General features: G+C 38.9%; 1 pseudogene; it reads left to right on the top strand.

The window, feature by feature from the left end:
• The first annotated feature begins 6,968 nt into the window (after positions 1-6,968).
• On the top strand, positions 6,969-8,457 carry LOC144252901 (BUB3-interacting and GLEBS motif-containing protein ZNF207-like; annotated as a pseudogene).
• Positions 8,458-20,084: the final 11,627 nt, after the last annotated feature.

Genomic DNA, 20,084 nt, shown 5'->3' with positions numbered 1-20,084 from the left:
CAGTGTGAGGGCTGTCACCACTGTCTTCCCTCACTTAACATAACCCTTCCAAGGTGCATCCATGTTGTAACATGTCTATTGTGTATTTATTCACTTTTATTTTTTTCAGTGCTTACTAGGCTAGCACTCTACAACTGAGCTATATCCCCAGCCCCCATCGTTCCTTTTTATTGCTGAATAATATTTCTACTAAATGCAACATTTTGTTTATCCTTGCATCAGTTGATGGACATTTAGGTTGTTAACAAGTGACATGAATTCAATTCATTAGTGTCTATTTTCCACATATTTTTATTATATTGAATTTTTAATGTTACAGCATTCTTGCACAACTATACCCACCCCTCAGAATTCAGATTAAAAAATGGTACAATGGAGAGCCTCATCCACCTGTTGATCAATATATTAAAACTCAACTTATGCATTTAGATCATTTAAATTTTGGGGGAAGGAGGTACCAGGAATTGAACCTAGGGGCCTTCAATCACTGAGCCACATCCCCAGATCTTTTTAGTATTTTACTTTAGTATTTTACGGGGTCTCACAGAATTGCTTAGGGCTTCACTGAGTTGCTGAGTCTGGCTTTGAACTTGCAATTCTCCTTCCTCAGCCTCCTGAGCTGTTGGGATCACCATGCAAAGCTCACTTAAAAATATATATTTTTTAATGATGTAAGAAGCCAGGCATGGTGGCACATAACTGTAATTCCAGCAGCTCAGGAAGCTGAGGCAGGACAATCACCAGGTTGAGGCTCTAAGCAACTTATGGAGACCCTGACTCAAAATAAAAAATAATTAGGGCTGGGCTGTGACTGAGTGGTAAAGTGCCTCTGGGTTCAATCCCTGGTACCAATAAATAAATAAGAGTTAGGGGTTCAAGCCTGCTTTACATCTTCAGGTTTGTGGGGCAGTGAGCACCAGGTACCCTCCTCTGTGCTTTGCCCTGTTCACAAGGGCGTGTCCAGAGGCCTGCAGGGCAGTGCTAGGAGTTTCTAGAGCTGCCTAGAGCTCCACATGGGGTTGGGACATGGCTTACTCAGCCAGTGTCGTGCGGTCTTACTTACAAATAGCTCTGCCCGTGCTTGGCCTTGTGCAGAGGGTGTTTTATATTTTGGCCAGGACGGCTTTAGGATAGATTCCTAGAAGTGGGGTTGCTGGGCAGGAGGACAAATGCTTCTGTGATTTTTCTAGGTCCTGGTGGAGGTGACGACAGGAATCTTCCCTAGCACTCAGCAATCATCTATTTTGTTGTGCAATTTAGCAAAACCAGGTTGCCTTCTCCTATTCCAAACATGGACATCTTTTAGATTTTGAAATAGATATTTAGGAATTCTTCCTTTCTTTTCTTTTCTTTTTTAGCAGTACTGGAGATGGAACCCAGGGCCTTATGCATGCTAGGCAAGTGCTCTACCATTGAACTTCCTTCCCAGCTCTTTTTATTTTATTTATATCCTCTGCCTCAGCCTCCCAAGTACTGGGGATTACAGATGTGGCCCACCTGGCCTAGTGATAATTAGGGAATCCTGATGCTTAATGGTCAAATGTACTAAATTAAACTTCAGATTTCCACATATAATCATAGACAAAATAATATTTTGTATTATTACATTTATTTCTCAATCTAATGGGAAGTTGTAGGTACCAGATATTATACACAGAGTTATGAATATCATGTAAGGTAAAGGGATTGGTTGATCTTTAGATTGATACTTAATCCCATAATAATATGCTTTAGTAGGTTTGACTAGCTTATACTGGAAATTCTATATTTACAGCAACTGCGATTTTGAAAATATATCATCATGATTAGTACCTCTTGAAATCTAGATATCCCAAAACTCCCATTAAGAAAGATGAGAGGAGAAATGTCACTCCCGGCTCGGGGAGTGTTTCCGTTGCTGCCATCCTGGACGTGCTTTAGTTAGAGCCAGAGATCTTTCAGTCTCCTAACTCGAGTGCGACTGCAGGGAATTTGGCCCGGGGTGGTTGGTGACCCTGTCGGTCAGCGTGGGGCGCATCAGGAAACCACCGGCCACACATGCTCTGCCTCTTGCTCTGGCTGCTGTCCCTCAGGCCTCTCAGACCTGACAGTCTGCCCACGGGAAGGGACGCAGCATGCTCAACTGCAAGCCTCAGATGTCACTTGACAGAGGCTCTTCTCACCTGTGAAGGGGCATGGACTACAGAGCAGGAAATTCCCTTAGCAACATTTAGATGGAAGCCTTTCCCCTGTAGGCAAGGAAAGCAGGGCCCAGGGGGCCTCACCTGTGGTCACACTGCCAGTGGGGGACATAGCAGGCACCAGCGCCCTGGTTGCTGACCTTACACCTGAGTCCCCTCCCTGCTCTGCCACCTGCCTCCCTTTGCCTGGCATCAAAGGGAGCACTTCTCTGAAAGTGATTGGCCACGGCTGCTCCACTTCCCTGCTGTCCTCGTGGTCCAGGCGGAACCTGTTCAGTGGAAGCTCCATCAGCCAGCTTTGCACTGCTGTGACAAATGCTACTGGTGACCTGCTTACAGGAGGAAAGGTTTACTTTGCTCCTGGTTTCAGAGGTTTCAGTCCACGGTCACTTGGCCCATTGCCTTGGGCTGTGGTGAGGCAGAGCATCACAGAGTGAGCACGTGCTGCAGGGAGCTGCTCACCTCAAGGTGGCCCAAGGTGGTCGGCAGGCAAAGAGAGAGCAAAAAGAGGTCAGGTCACACTGTCCTTGTAAGGGGATGCCCCCAGTGACCTGCTTCCTTCTGCTGCTGGACCCCACCTTCCAAAGGTCCCACCTCCCTCAGCACCACAGGCTGTGACCAGGCCCTCAGCAGTGGGCTCCTAAGTCCGTGCTGTCTGGAGGGCAGCTGCCATTCCTTCCCCTAAGGGAGAATGCGAAGGGCTTCAGAGCCTGAGGCTTTTGTGATTTGGTGACAGAAAAGGAGCCTGGAGAGACATCACGTGCAGAATCGGGGTTCAGTGCACTGTTGGAGCTGGGGTGATGCTGGTGTGGGAGAGGCCAGTGGTGTCACACATGGGGGGTGTGGCTGGAAGTGATCTTGCCGGTGCAGGAGCTTCCCAGCCTCATCCCAAGGGTGCTCCCTGGCCCTCCCTCCCTTCTCCCTCTATCCTTCCCTGATTTCTCAGCCCAGCTCCAGTAGTTCTGTCTACTTCTGATGCTATTCTGGTAGATTTTAAGGTAAAATTTCTTATACGCCATGCAGCGTGCACTTAGTTTTCATTACACAGGCTTTTAAAATCCTATTTCTGCTTTAGGGAGAAGGGCAATGCTAGGTTATTATGAGGCTGAATTTGAACTATAATTCAAGAAGGAACGAGCAGCCAGGTGTGGAGGAGCACGCCTGCAAGCCCAGCCCTCGGGGGGGGGGGCAGGCCAGCCTCCCTTCTCATGAGACCTGGTTGTAAAGTGGGAGTCAGGCCAGGCCTCAGTGCTGGTCAGGAGACGCGGTGTGCTCCACGCTGCTGACCCTGCCCAGCTCCAGACGTTTGGGGACTGCTGTCATTCCAGAGGTTGCATTTTGCCTGGACTGACCACCTGTAGCAGGTGTAGCAGCAGGCTCCCCAGGGCCCAGGAGTGTGGAAGGCCATCCTCGCATGTGATTTGAGTTACCTCCCTGGCTGGGTGAGAGGCGCTTAGACACAGCCGTGTCAGAGCCTTTCCCACCCTGTCCCAGGTACGAGGGCTTGTCCGTGCAGAGGCGTGCCTGGCCACTGCCCAGAACACCCAATAGCTGGCCCTGACCTTGGGATGCTGCCCCCCTTAACCTTCATTGGATGGGATTTTCCCTGGAATTTTTTGTTCCCCAATAAAAGCTCACTCCCTGGCGTGCACTCCCTCTCTCGCTAGTCTCTTCTGTAATCCTCTCCACCGCATTAGATGGCTGGAGGCGGGAGCTAGGAGAAGCCATCCCGGAGCTGGGAATAAAAGTAAACGAGAGTCTGCCTCTTTAATTTAAAACTCACTAGCAATTTTTTATGCATCGAACCTTCTTTTATGAAGCTCGCGCTGGTTGCCTGGCAGACAGGAGTGTTGCTGGGGTGTTCTGACCAGATCTGTAAGGAGACTGGATTGGACAGAAGCAGATGGCGGGAGATGTGCTGGTGCTGGAAGGCTGAGAGGGGAGACTCAGAGAGAGCAACAGTGGGGACAAAAAGAACAGTGCCACCAAAGCCCACTTATTCTCTGGGCCCAAATCAAGGTGTCAGCAGGTAGTTCCTTCTGTACTCCAAGGGAGCACTGCTCCACGGCTCCACTAGCTTCTGGTGGCTCCTGAAGTCTTCAGCGCTCCTCAGCTGGAGACACATCATGCTGGTCCCTGCCTCTTCACACAGCCTTCCCCTGGGCGTCCACACATGGCCTTCTTGCGAGGGAACTCTCACTGTGTTTAGGGACCACTCAATCCAATGGTTTCATCTGGCTCCCTACCTTGATAACACCTGCAAAGGCCTAGTTTCCAAATACAGCCATATTCTGAGGTTCCCAGTGGATGCAAATTTGGTATATCCAAATTAGGAGCTCAAGTATGTATATATATATATATATATATATATATATAATTTTTTAGTTGTAGATGGACACAATACCTTTATTTGTTTTTATGTGGTGCTGAGGATCGAACCCAGGGCCTCCCATGTGCTAGGCAAGCGCTCTACTGCTGAGCTATAACTCTGGCCACTGTGTATTCTTAAAGAATGGATGAGACTGAAAGGTGGGTAGGGCCGAGAGAGGAGGCTGAGATGAGGCGGACAGCAGGAAGGAGAGCAGATGTGAGAGAGACTGAATTCTTGGATGGGAGCCACGACGAGTCTACTGAGGAGGGCATTAAAATAACAAGGGAGTATGTCCCTCTACCTCGGCACTAGAAGGTATTTTAAAATTGGAATTTTGTGTGGAATTGTCATGGGTAGTTTGGAGACCTAAATTTAAGGCAGATTTAATTTTGTGATTAACAAGTAAATCATGCTAGTGTTTTGAAATGAACTTTTATTTTAGAATAGCTTATATTTACCGAAGGGTTGCAGGGGCAGGCAGTCCCCTGGACCCTGTGCCAGTGACCTTCTTGCTCACGATTCTCTGGAGCCGCTGTTGGTACAGTGTTAACGAAAGCCCATCCTCTGTCAGATTCCTCACTGCCCCTGCCCTTGCTGTGTCCCAGGAACCCATCCATCCAGGACACCATGTTGCTTAGTCATCTGTCTCCCAAGGCCCTGCTAGACTGACGGGCCCCCTGTTTTGATGACTGGGCAGTTTGGGGGAATTCTGGTCAGGGCGTCCCTTGGCCTTCAGTGTAGGGGGCTGCCTTCTGCACTCCTGGTTAGCCTCGGGTTGTGGTTTCAGGCAGGAAGACCATGGCGAGTGTCACTCTCTTCCCATATCCTGCCGGGGTACAGGTCCTGGGCATGACTCACCTCTGCCCTTATTGACCACCTTGTGAGGGGTCAGGCTTTCCCTGCTCCACCTTGTGTCCTATTTGGAAGGAAGTCACTGGGCCACCCACACTGAAGGAGTGGGAGTTGAGCCCTGCCTTCTGGAGGGAGTACCTATAAAAGTCAAGAACATGGACATTGTCATTCTGCCTGGGGGTGTCCCCGTTTATTTATTCATGCAACCATTTATTTATTTGATTTTATTTTTTGGGCGGGGTGAGTGCAGTCATTTATTTTTCAGTCTGTGCTTATGAATACCTACACTGCGCTTTGGTTACAATCCAGCGCTCTGTTCCAGCTTTGGCCACTGAGAACTTTCAGTTGGCTCCTGTATCCCTTTGGCCTGCCCCCTCAATCCCGGGTTTGGGAGTTCTCTGTCACTGAGTGTTTCTCTCCTTATCTCCCCCTTGCCTATCTGTCACTCATCTCCACCAGTGAGAGACCCTGCTCCTACCATCACCACTGCCTCCCAGGGCTGGTCACCACCAGCACACCGTGCTCTGCACAGTTCCTCTGTCTTTGTCTTCCAGTCTCTTCTGACCTCTAGAGTTTCCAGGTGGTCACTTCCCCTCACCCTGCTCAGCGGGGTTGTGGCATGCATTTGCAGTAGGGTTGGGCTGTAGGTGTGGCAGAGCACTTGCCTAGCCTCCAGGAGGTCCTGGGCTCAATCCTCAGTGCTGGGCTCAATCCTCAGTGCTCGTAATGCAGGTACATTCTTGTTTGCAATCTGCATTCCGTCACAGGTCCCTATCTTCACTTTGGATTTTACTTGGTTACATCCAGTTCCACTCTTGGTGGGTCTCTGGGTTTTCACAAGGCGTGGTGCATATATCCACCACCACAGCATCACAGAATAACCTAGAACGTCTCCTGCTCGACCCCACACCAGCCTCAGCCAATGTGCCCTTCCAGAATGTCATGTGAATGGAATGACACAAACTCCCAGGGTGGCTCACTCAGCCACGCTATTGGTACCTTGGTTTGTCCCTTTTAAATCCCAAGTCATGTCCACTCTGTGACGAGAGCACTTTGTTTCTCTGTTTACCTGTCTAGGGGAATCTTGATTGCTTCCAGTTTATGACAGTCACAAATGAAGCTGCTCTTTGTTTAAAATGCCAAAATTCAGACCAAAGAAAGATTTTTACAGATTCAAGAGAGAAGCACCAAGTCATTGGTAAAAGGTAACACATCTGGATAACTCAAAGGGCCAGAAGGACACGCAATAATATATTTCAAGCATTAAAACAGAAATACTATAGTGGCACCTCCTCATACACAAATGCATCTTCATTAAGCTTCTCCACAGACCCTCACCATAATTGTTCTTGTTTACAATGTATCAGCAAAGATCTCTACAAAATGGCTCAAATGTGGTTACACTCCCTATTTCTTTTTGATCTGCTCTGACTTGCAGAAACTAAATCTACCCCTGGGTTTCTTGTGGGACGAGGTGGTGGCCATTGGGTCAGAAAAGTGAGCAATTTATTTCCTCCTTTTCCTGCTTTTTTCTCCTCCCTTTAATTTTCCGAAAGGACACAGCTATGGGTCGCAAGAAGAAGAATTAGCTGAAGCCGTGGTGCTGGGATTGTAATAGAGATTTGATGATGAGAAGATCCTTATACAGCACAAAAAGGAAAAGCATTTTAAATGCCATATATGTCATAAGAAATTGTATACAGGACCTGGCTTAGCTATTCATTGCATGCAGGTTCATAAAGAGACAATAGATGCTGTAAGGAATGCAATACCTGGGAGAACATACATAGAGTTGGAAATATACGGTATGGAAGGTATTCTAGAAAAAGATATGGATGAAAGATGACAACTTCTTGAACAGAAAACACAAGAGAGTAAAAAAAAAAGAGGCAACAGGATGATTCTGATGAGTATGATGATGATGACTCTGCAGCCTCAACTTCATTTCAACCACAGTCTGTTCAACCTCAGCAAGGTTATATCCCTCCAATGGCTCAGCCAGGACTGCCACCAGTTCCAGGATCACCAGGAATACCTCCAGGCAAGCCTCCACTGATGCCAGGTGTTCCTCCTCTGATGCCAGGTATGCCACCAGTTATGCCAGGCATGCCACCTGGATTGCATCATCAGAGAAAATACACCCAGTCATTTTGTGGTGAAAACATAATGATGCCAATGGGTGGAATGATGCCACCTGAACCAGGAATACCACCTCTTATGCCTGGTATGCCACCAGGTATGCCCCCCCCCGTTCCCTGTCCTGGAATTCCTCCAATGACTCAAGCACAGGCTGTGTCAGCACCAGGTATTCTTAATAGGCCACCTGCACCAACAGCAACAGTACCTGCTCCACAGCCTCCAGTAACTAAGCCTCTTTTCCCCAGTGCTGGACAGATGTGGACACCTGTAACAAGCTCAAGTATAGCTTCATCCAATTCATAAAGTCTTTCTGCATCTTCTAAAGCTCTGTTTCCTAGCACAGCACAAGCTCAGGCAGCTGTGCAAGGACCTGTTGGTACAGATATCAAGCCCTTAAATAGCACCCCTGCAAAAACTACAGAACCCCCAAAGTCTACATTCCCTGGTTATACACAGTCTACAGCTTCAACCACTAGGACAACAAATAGTACTGCAGCAAAACCAGCAGCTTCAATAACAAGTAAGCTTGCTACACCTACAACCACCAGTGCAACCAGTAAGTTGATCCATCCAGATGAGGATTTATCACTGGAAGAGAGAAGGGCACAGTTACATAATTATCAGCATAATCTTCCTCGATTAGGACAGGCCCCAATCAGTAATCCACCAGTTGGACCAATTGGAGGTATGATGCCACCACAGCCAGGCATCCCACAGCAGCAAGGAATGAGACCCCCAATGCCACCTCATGGTCAGTATGGTGGTCATCATCAAGGCATGCAAGGTTACCTTCCTGGTGCTATGCCACCATATGGGCAGGGACCACCAATGGTACCCACTAACCAAGGTGGGCCTCCTCAACCTCCAATGGGAATGAGACCTCCTGTAATGTTGCAAGGTGTGCTGTTTATATAGCCGAGCTTCCGTCAATAAGGCTTCATTGTGACTTTAACAAACATTATCTTCCCACATACCAGGAAGTATTGTAAATTTATTTCACATAGGAAAAATTATTTGGAATAATAAAGCAGGAACTTTTCCTGAGGTTGCAATTTATACTGTATGGCTTCTTTTTCATGTTTCGTCTAGGTTTTTAGAAGTGAAGTATAGTAAATTTGGATTGTTAAATTGTGAAGGCACTGGAATTACATGAACATACCACCTTAATAAAGGCAAGTTCTGTAAGCTTACATTGCTATTTGTAAAGTTATGCATTCACAGCATTTCAGATGCTGTTGGACTTCATGTCCCCAACCTAGTTTGGTGAGGGCTGTTTCCAAGTACCTGTACATTGGAAGTCTGAATGTGTAACAATACTTAATGTATTTAGAGTTCCTCATGTTGCAGGGTTTAAGAAATCTGACCCACGAAGGTCATGTGACTTTTCTGTACTGTTAAACTTCATTGTAATAAAGAGAGAAAAAAGTATGCCTTTTTATTTATAACCCAGCTGTGGACCACTGCCTGAAAGGTTTGTACAGATGCATGCCACAGTAGATGTCCACATAATAAAATTCATAGTTATCAATGCAGTTTTGATACATTATTGAATTCTGTCCTTTGAATAGTAGATTGTTTCTTAGCTGCATGTTTTAAACTGAACAGTTTATATAGAATTGTATGTTGATATTTCCATTAAATATACATATTAATTATTATGCAATAGGTTTGAAATCTTCATATTGTCACCTTTCCACACCCTTGGGTGTCATCAGATCTCATAGATATTTAAAATATATAAGCCTTAATAGTTCTTCCATGAGCTATTTAGAGCCTACTGCCAGACCGATTAATTTCATGCTGATTATTTTTGAGATTTCAGTACTGCATGGACCTCAGAAGCTTTTCAGGTACAAACTTCTAGAAGCTTAGGTGCATGTAGTAATAGCTACTTATGTTGTTAATGGGTTGTTATATGTTATTCTAAGTGTACTACTGTGCCTCTTGGGGTACTTTGATGGTAATTGGTGGACTGACAATTTTTAAATATATTAGGTTCCTGGAAGGTAACATTATTTATTTGATTAGATGGATACCTTCTGTTATTAAGCCTACTTGGCTTTGCTGTTTTTATCCTTGGCAAATTTGAATATTATTGTGTTCTAATAGAGAACTTTTCTGTAGAGATAACTGCCATTATTCAGTATTTTGTGTTACAAATCTTTTATAATAATAGCCCTTGTTGGACTTTTTGTTTTTCCTGATATCTTTAAGTATCAAATAATCCACAAAGTAATTATCAATGAATACAAGTGGAGTTTCTCTAATTGTAAGGCTTCTAAAAAGTGAGTATTTCTTAAAATAACTTTGAGGTTATGGGAAAAATGTTAAAAAATAAAGTTTTAAGGCAAAAAGGCTTTAACTTTGTAGGAAAATATATTTAAATGTTTACTCATTACAGAAGAGTTTGTATTTAAGTGAATAATTTCAAGTATTTTAAAGCTGAATGGTTTTTAAAATCTGGTGCTGTGCTCTTCTGATATAGCTTCTGTACTCTGGTACCATTGAGGTGCAAAAAATTCCATACTTTGAAAAGACAGAATCCATTTATCACCATGAAAGCTTTTGCCAGTCCCACAATCCTTTCCACTGTTTGCATAGCTAAATTGTTTTGTAATATGCATAAGTTTTTTTTAGATTTGGTCACTTGTTTTTCATACTTCCAAAGAAACAAACTTTGTTGAAAAGTATTTAAGGTAAAAGTGGCCTGATTAAGAATGATTAATCATTTATAATGATTAAATAGGAAATGTTCTCCCAAATCAGTGTCAATAAAGGATTTCATGTACAGATTTATCCACAAACTTTATAAGAGTTGGTAGACCTTTATAAAAATTGTGTAAAGCTTTATGTGCATTTTATGAGAAGACCAATATTTTATAGCAAAGTTTATTGTTCTCTGGGGTCCAAAGGGATAAAAAAATTTAAACAAGTGATAAAATTCTAATGAACAATTAATTGATAGTGTTATGCATGGCATTTGAGAACTAAGTACATTATCTTTCCTGTACCTTGTAAGTTATGTGGCTCATAGGTGATGCCCATTTAGTGTATGTAATCTGTAATTTTCATGCACCTAAAGATGATTAAGCTTCTAGAAAATACCTTTTACCTAACTGCTTCTGGGGTCCTTAATGTGGTTGAATCATGAGTGGGACAAATTATGTTGAAATAACTCTTTTGACTTGTGCTTCTTTAAGTAGTAGATAAAGTTGAGTCAAATTGAATTTTAACTGTCCTACTTTGGGGATTTGATAAATTCAGGCAGGCACTGTAATTGCCATTATTGAGGAAGTTATAAGATTAATAGAACTGCAGTTTTGGCTCTTTCATCTACTCCTCTTATCACCCTTTGTAGAAAAGCAAAAACAACGTTTTGTCTGGCACTAGTTTCTATTTTATAAGATTTACAACTGATGATAGTAACAAGGCTGGCAAATGAGGATCAATTTTTGAGAGACTGCTGGAATTATTTCATTTGAATTTGTGTTTTAGAAATCTCTCACAATGTTTGCCATTAGATATGGGAGAATACCTATTCCATTGATCAAGTTATGTGTTGAACTCAGTTTAATTAAACTTATATAGGGGAAAATTCCCTTTCCCTAGGAAAAAACAAATATGGGCTTAAAATGGAATTGTAGTAGATAAAAGAGCTGCTCTTTTTTCCTATTCTTGCTTGATCATTGGATTTTTTTAAAAAAATAATGCATGTATTTTAAATTAATTGGGTAATGTTTTTCTAAAATTAAAATTTTCTTCTTCCTATAGCCCTGCCATAGGCTGAGGCTGAGTCTCAGTGTTGCCCTGTTCAGTCTGAGGCAAGTAGGATTTATTTTATTCCTTATAGGGGCTTTCACAGCTTTATGGCTGTTGGATATTTATGTCCCCAAACTTGCAGCAAGTTTGGTGAAGGCCCCTAAATTTAATTAAACTTAGGATTTTTATAATCTTTGGGCAGAGAAGGCTTTATATTAATATTCACATTTGACTGTGGTGTAAACAAACAAAAACAAAGTATTTTATATTACATAATTAACAGCCTCAGTAAAGTTTATATTATTGTATAGAACCTCAGTAAATTGACAATTTGACATTCTTAATTTGGAGCCATGAAATGTTTCTTTCAAAATTTTCACTTTCATTTCTAGGAAAATCTTACTGGTTATACTCTCCCCAAACTATTAAATTTAACCTCAAGGATAAGTTAATTATTGGAACTGCCACAGGGTACTGATATATGTTATTAATCTTAAGCTTATACATTGACATCAAGGTTTGAAAGGACATCTGGAGATGTTTGTGATTTTTAATATTTTCAGATGTCACCACATTAGAGCAAATGTTAATGTAGTGCCCTGTGAAGAGTGGGAAGGTTGTATGTGTTTGTGTGCTTGTGTGGTATGTATGGGTGTAGAGTACATGTGTGATAGAAGAAAAGGGTTTGAGTGTTACAGACCTGTCAACCTGGATAGTTTACTAATTTTTAGGAAACCAAACTAAAATTGGATCGTGTGGCAAAGTTACAACTATATTAAACTGGTTTTGAAAATGATTACTTCATAGTTCATACTCACTCTTAGTGAGCAGTGTTTTATGCAGTATGCAGAGATGAATAGTATCCACATTTGTTTCCAAGCAAGATTAGTTTTATTTGGTGAGAAAAGTTGTATGTCTATGTGTGTGTGTGTTATAGGGGATAAAGAGAAAATTGGAAGAGGGGCCAAAGCAAACCTGGGTTATGTTTGTTCCTTCTTCTGTATTAAGACACCATCCTAGCCAGATAGCATTTCCTCTGAATGAGAGCAATTAACATATAGTATGATATAGACCTGTATTGTGTTTTTATTCTTGGAAACTTAAAAATCATTAAAAGCAATTCAAATTTGGGGAAAAAAATTTACCCCTGGACTTAATGAATGCACTCTGCTTCTGTGGATTTATAATCTGTAAAATCCCTGACAGTTCTAAGAAATGAGACACCAGGTAACTTATGAGAACTCACAGAAAAAAATAACTTTCATGTAGACCCCTGCAAAAATGTATACCTTCAAGCTCCCCTGTCGACACCACTGGGTATAAAGCTCAACAAATGTCTGGACTCAGTATTCAGTGAGAGAATTTGTTTTAAGTGAAAGCTCCCTCTGGAGATGCTGCAGACAATAAACCTGCTTCCTGCTAATTCCTCTGGTGTCCAGTCTCATCTGTCTTACTTCAGTACTGCCAGTCTACACTGTGATCTGCATCAAAGTTATTCTTCAGAAATAAAGACTTTTCAAAACAAGAATAAACTAAAATAAACTATGACAACTAGGCTACCAGTGTAGGAGATTCACAATGGAATTTTATATACACAAGAAGAAGATTAAAATAAATCATTGGAGAATACAAAGAATGAATGTAACCAGAAGAGTGGATAAGCAAATGCGAATTAAGAGTGAACCCTCTATTATAAAGAAACACACCTCATTAACATTGGATTCACATCATGTTAATTATCAACTTAAAAGATATAGACTGAAATATTCAATTAACAAACAAGACCCAAATGTATGTGGTTTATAAGAAACACACCTGACTTGCAAAGTTGTTCACATAATAAAAGTGAAAAAATAGAGAGATATTACATGTAAATGAAAGCCAAAAAAGTAGTAGCTATTTGTAAATGTGATAAAGGTGACTTCAAGCAACAATTACTCAAATGTAGCAAAGAAGGTCACTACATACTGCTAAAGGGAAAAATCCAACAAAAATAAAAACGTCTGTAAAATATTTACACGTGAATGGCATTGCAATCAATTTTATAAAAATAATTACTATTCAGTCTAAAGGGACAAATAGGCCCCAATAAAAAACATAAGTGTTGGTGAAGTTAATATTACTATCAAAAGTGACTGGTTAGGTGGACAAAACATCAATAACTGTCCTATATATCACTTTTACTTTATTTCATATCAACTTAATAGTTATCTACACACTATTTCATCAGAGAAGAACAGAACTCATAATTTTTTAGCATACAAAAAACTTCCTTTCTAATAGATCATATATTAGGATACAAAGCATGTCTTAGTAAATACAAAACTGAAATAATTCCCTCTAGCCCTTACCACATCACAATGGATTGCTATCAGAAAACAACACATACAGCCTTTTTAACAAGTGGGTCTGGGAAAAAATAGATACACACATGAAGAGAAAAAGTCAACTCAAGAGTGGATCAAAGATTTAGGAATTACACAAGAAACTCTACAACGGCTAGATAAAATTGTAAGGTGAACTTTTCAACACATTAACACAAGCATCAATTGCCCTAACAAAACTCGTAAAGCATAAGAAATAAAACCAAGAATCAATAAGTAGGATGGCATCAAATTAAAAACTTCTGAACACTAAAGGAAACAAATAAAAGCATAAAGACAGAACCTGCAGAATGGGAGATCTTTGCCACCTGATCCACAAATGCGTGTTAATATCCAGAATATATAAAGAACTCAAAAAACTTATTATAAAGCAATTAATAACTCACAGAATAAATTGAAAAAAAACTAAAGAGATCATTCTTAAAAGAACTACAAATGAACAATAAATATATTTAAAAAGTTCAACATCTCCAGCAGTTTGGGAAATACAAATAAAAACTACATTGAGATTTTACCTCACTCTCTATAGGATGGCAATTATCAAAAACTCAAGTAATAGTAACTGTTGATGAAGATGCAGAAGAAAAGTACACTTGTACATTGTTGGTGGGACTGCAAATTAGCACAAACACCTTGGAAAGCAATGAAGAGATTCCTCAAAACACCAGTAATGTATTACTCAACTCTCCCAGTCCTTGGTATATATTGAAAAGATTTAAAACCAGCACATTTTAGGAATGCAGCCCCATCAAATTTTATGGCAGCACAATTCAAAATAGAAAGGCTATCAAAAAGAAGCCTAGGTGCCAATCAACAGATTAATGTATAAAGAAAATGTGGCACATACATGTAATGCAGCTCTACTTAGTAAGTCATCAATAAAAAGAAATAATGGCATTTGATTGTAAATGAATGAAATTGGAAAATGTCCTGCTAAGTGAAATAACTCAGACTCAAGAAAGTCAAGGGTTGAATATTTTCCCTTATATTAAGAAGGTAGATAAAAATAAAGAAAAAATGGGGGATTCCATAAAAATAGAGAGGTCAGAGGAGTAGAGGAAAGAGATTTAAAGGGATGGAGGGACTGTCAAAGGAAGTGTGGTGAAATGAATCTGAAGAAATTTTCCTTTGTACACTTAGGAACATTATCACACTGAATTTCACTTTGATGTATATCAATGATGTACTAATTAAAACAACTACAAATAAATACAAGAAAGAACAGTGGATTAGATAACAGATAACAGAGGTAGGGAAGGGAGAATACTGGGAATTCAAACTGGAAAAATATATACCATGCTTGTATGATTATTGCAAAATGAACCCCAATATTACATGTGAAATAATTATCTAATTATAAAAGAAGCAAATAGTGAGTAGAACTACAGAAACTGCATGAATACTTGAAGAATCAATAATACAGTTGCACAATCAAAGGGTCACTGATGAAATCAGGGGTGGAAAAGTTTTAAATAGACCCAAGAACCACAAGAGAGTCAAAACACAACATCTCTATATTTATGGGACAAAGTAAAAGCAGTTATTTTTATTGCTTGTTTTTTATTTTATTTTACTGAGACATTGTATGTAAATATAATAGTGGGGTTCATTATACTATATACAGAAATGCACATGTCATATTTTGATAAATCTTACTGCACAGGAACTTTTCTTTCCCTCTGATGTCCCTTCACTAATCTACCAAAAGCAATTGTATGAGGGTAGTTTATAGCAATGGCTACCTCCATTAAAAATCTGAGATATTTCAAATTAAATACCTCATGAAGCATCCAAAGTCTAAGAAAAACTTCAGTAAATGAATTCTAAAACCAATACATGAAAGGAAATAATTAATGTCAGAGCCAAAATTATAAAATAATTAAAAAACATATTAATAATAAAACAAATAATTGGTTATTGAAATTGTGAATAAAATTGATAAACCCTTTGCCAAGGGAACTAAAAGAAAGAGAAAGAAGATTCAAGTGAATAAAGGTAAAAACAAAAACAGAAATATTAAAACAGACACCACTGAAATCCAGAAGATCTCTAGAGACTATAGGAAAACTTATTTGTCAATGAATTGGAAAATCTAGATTATTTTAAAAACTAAAATTGCAACAAAAATATCTAGAAGATATTTGTAAAATATGGCCTAAAATTTTTGAATCAAAGGGATAGAAAAAAAAACCAAACAGCTCAATAACAAGCAATTAGGTTGAAGCAATAATAACAGGCCTCCAAGACCAAAGGTGAATGCATGGCTAAATTTTATCAGATATTTAAAGAAGAACTGATATTAGTCCTCCTATTACATGTAAGAGCAAAGGAAAGATTCTTCCAAAGCAATTCTGCAAAGTATTACCCTTACTGGAAAAGAGAATATGAACAGAACAAGGAAAAAAATTGATACCAATATCTTTGAGGAACATAGTATAAAAATCATAAAATCTTTACAAATCACATTTGACAACACATTACAAAATTACATACAGTGTCAGGCATGGTGGTATATGTCTACATTCTCAGAAAGGCAGCAGGTTGTTGAGGAACACTGTAATTTCAAAGCCAGCCTGGGAAATTTAATGAGACCTGTATCAAAGTAAACAATAAAAGGTGCTGGAGATGTGGCTCAGTGGTACTGTGCCACATCCTGGTTTGAGACTCTAGTCACATAAAAACAAAAACAAAAAACATAAAAGCTGGTTTTGCTCCAGGATGATTCAATACATGCCAATCAATAAAACTAATGCACCACATATAGAATCAAGGGCAAAATTTTATGATCACTTAAGCAGCTGCAGGAAAAGCCTTTGATAAATTCAATCGCCCTTAATAACAAAGCCCCGAGAAACTAGAAATATGAGAAATTTATTATAAGATAATAAGGACCAAGTATATCAAGCCCAAAGCCAATAGTATAATGAAGAGGAACTGTTGGAGTCTGTAAACAAGTCAGGATGGCACCTGGCATTTTGCCAGAGAAATGTTAGAGTCTGTAAACAAGTCTGGATGGCGCCTGGAAAAATGCCAGAGGGAGTGGTTTGTGAAGTAAGGCCAGCGAACCATTAAATGTGGAGATTCCTTATTGGTTGACTGATGTATCTAGTTTATGCTAATTAAGATAAGCTGGGTGGAATGTATAAATACCTTTGTTGTCCTACAATAAAGGGCTTCTACTCCTGCTGTATCAATCTACACAAGTTCCTCGTCACCCCCCCCCACCCCCGCTATTTTGCTGCAGCTGGAGTGCGGCAAGGAACATTTTCACTAAAATCGGAAAAGACAAAAATGTTCATTGCTACCAATCTCACTAATCACAGTACTTAAAAGTTTAGACAAGAGAAAGAAATAAAAGAGATTCAAATAGGGAAGTTAAAATGTTAAATCATTTCTATATGCAAATGATATAGTCCTATTCTTAGAGGAACATAAATGATGTATCATGAAAATTCTACTTTTGATGAACGAATTCATCAGAGTAACAGGAAACAAAATAAATATATAAGAATAAAGTGTCTATACACCATAGCATACCTAGTGAGAACAAAGAAAGAGTAATAGCTCATTCAAATAGCTTTAAAAATAGCTAGGAATAACCCTCAAGAAGACAGTGAATGACCTCTTCAAGAAAAATTACATTTGATGAAAAAGGAAACTAAAGAAGAAAATAGGAATTAAAAAGACCTCCTATGTTCATGGAGAGGCAGAATTAATATTGTGAAAATGGACATAGTACCATAAATGAATTATATATTCCATGTATTCCCATTCAAATTCTAATGACATTTTTCACAAAAATTGGGAAAAAAAGAACTACTCCTAAATTTGTATGGGAGGAAAACAAACAAAAAAAGACTTAGACAAAGTGATGCTGATTATAAGACAAACAATGGATAAACAACAATGCCCAATTTCAAAATATAAAACACAGCCATGGTAATAAAAACCATGGCCCTGGTGTAAAGAAAGACTCATAGACCAATGGATAGAAGAAAATTCAGAGAGCAAAGTCACACAGATACAGTCATGTGATACTAGGCAAAGACACCAAAAACATATTTTGGCGGAAAGACAAAAGATATTTTAGAAATAGTGTTGGAAAAACTAGATATCCATATGTAAAAGAAGGAAATTAGATGCCTATTTTATAACACTATACAAGAGTTTATTCAAAAAGGACTAAAGACATATGTACCAGACTAGAAGGTTTACAAATGCTAGAAGAAAAAATATATGGAAAACACTTCAGTATGTAGGCAATGACTTCCTGAATAGAGCCCCCTACAGCTCAGAAAAAAAGAGCAACAATGGATAAGAGGGGGTGCATCAAACTGAAAAAATTCCTGCATAACAGTAAGAAGTGGTAGCCTCCAGAATTGGAGAAAAGAGTAGCTTTACTAGCTACTCTTCTGACAGAGGGTTAATAACCTGAAAATATTAATGCAAATATCTTAACACCAGAAACACAAAAACCTTTTCAATCAATGAGCAAATGCACAGTGAGTCCTCAAAATAAGAGATACAAAGGCCAACACTTCAGTGAAAAAAAAACCCATAACATCTTTATCAATCAGGAAAATGCAGATCAAAACAACAAGCTCCCATTTTCCACAATTCAAAAAAGTAATCATCAAGAAAGCAAATACTACTGGGAAGATGAGGAGAAAAATCTCTTATATGTGAATGGTAGGAACATAATTACTATATCCCTATGGAAATTCATATGAAGGCTACTCAAAAACTGAACATAGAACTACTTTATTATCCAACTATACTACTCAGTACTTAATGGAAAATATTAAAATCTGCTTACTTTAGAGATATACATATGCCCATCTTTACCATGACACTATTAATGATAGGCAAGTTATAGAATCAGGCTAGATGCTTGTTAATAAAAGAATGGATAAAGGAAATGTGGTATATATACACAAGGAAGATTTCTATGCATAGAGAACAACAAAAATAAGTTAATTTTAGCAAAACGAATGAAACAGGGAAGCATAATGTTAAGTAATATAAGCCAGACTCAGTAAAAAAGTATCATATATTGTTCTCATATGAATAACTAGAGGTGGAAATGTTCAACATAAAAATAAATGAATAAAAATTTTTAACCATTAGCATACATAAAATTGGGAGTATGGAGGAAAGAATGTTGAAAACAGAATTATGGGAATATACTTGATCTATATGTATGTACAAATATGCCACCGTGAAAATTCTGTATAATTAATGTGTATCAATTTTTAAAAATTTACCATCTTTTTTAATTTTTAGAAGTTCATTTTTTTATTTATTATATTCATTAACACTAATACTTGTTCTGTTTAGATTTTTATTTTTTTGAATAGCAGTACTATCTGTATTATATATATGTATATATTTTTAATTGATTTCTTTTTAGTTATATGTCACATTGATTTCTTAAGCATATAAAATATGCCACATTTATTTGCTTAGTTTTCTATTCATTATAATCACAAATGATTGTGATTGTAATCCCAAACCCTGCCTCCTAGTCATTGAAGGACGTCAAGAGTAAATGATAGACAAATATGACACATTGTTCTATATGTCCAGCATGTACTTCCCATAACATTCCAAAGTTTGGCCTAATATTAAGTTGCTACTCTTATTAATTTTAATATTTATTATTTAAGTATCAGCCATCTTGACTCTTATTTAATCTGGACACAACTTTCCCTTCATAAATGAATTCTTTGTATGCATCCCCTTTTCTCAGGTTCATATTCATAAAGCTGTTCTTTTGGCTTCTTTTCTATTTCTTTCATTCCATAAGGGCACACTGAAAAACTGTTTATTCCCACCATATTCTCTCAATGTTAATTCTATAAATACATCTCATCTGTTGCTATCCTTGTTTTCTACTATAACCTGGTAGCCTTATTTCTTTCTAGCATGTTTGTCATCATGGAAGATGATATGTAAAAAAAAATGCAAAGAATTTTTTTTTAAAAAATACATTACCTTTGAATCAGGTGACGGAATGGAAGGACAATCATTCTTTATTCTGATTGCCTCCACAAGTGTGATTTCAACTACTTCCTTCTTTGATTGGTAGGTTTACTGTTGACAGGTAAGTTTCCACTCTTTTGGTTCCCAATGTCATATTTTACTTCTGACGGTAAAAACATAAAAACAGTATATAAAATTCTGTAATTTTTTTTAGTAGAATCTTTTTTATTCAGAAAAAAACAAAACCAAAAAAAAAAAAGAACAAAAAATCCAAAACACAAAAAAAAAATGAGAAAAATTTTTTTCCAACCACACACAGGAGGAGTATGGGTAAGGGGGAGGTATCTTTCCATCCAGCCCCGGCCCTGCCCCAGCCCCAGCCCGTGGTTTTGGCAGCAATAAGGGTAATAAGGTAAT

This window comes from Urocitellus parryii, unplaced genomic scaffold, assembly GCF_045843805.1.
Source record: "Urocitellus parryii isolate mUroPar1 unplaced genomic scaffold, mUroPar1.hap1 Scaffold_67, whole genome shotgun sequence".
In the NCBI taxonomy this organism is placed as follows: Eukaryota; Metazoa; Chordata; class Mammalia; order Rodentia; family Sciuridae; genus Urocitellus; species Urocitellus parryii.
Note: the sequence above shows the minus strand (reverse complement) of the source record. Positions and strands in the feature narration are given on the sequence as shown.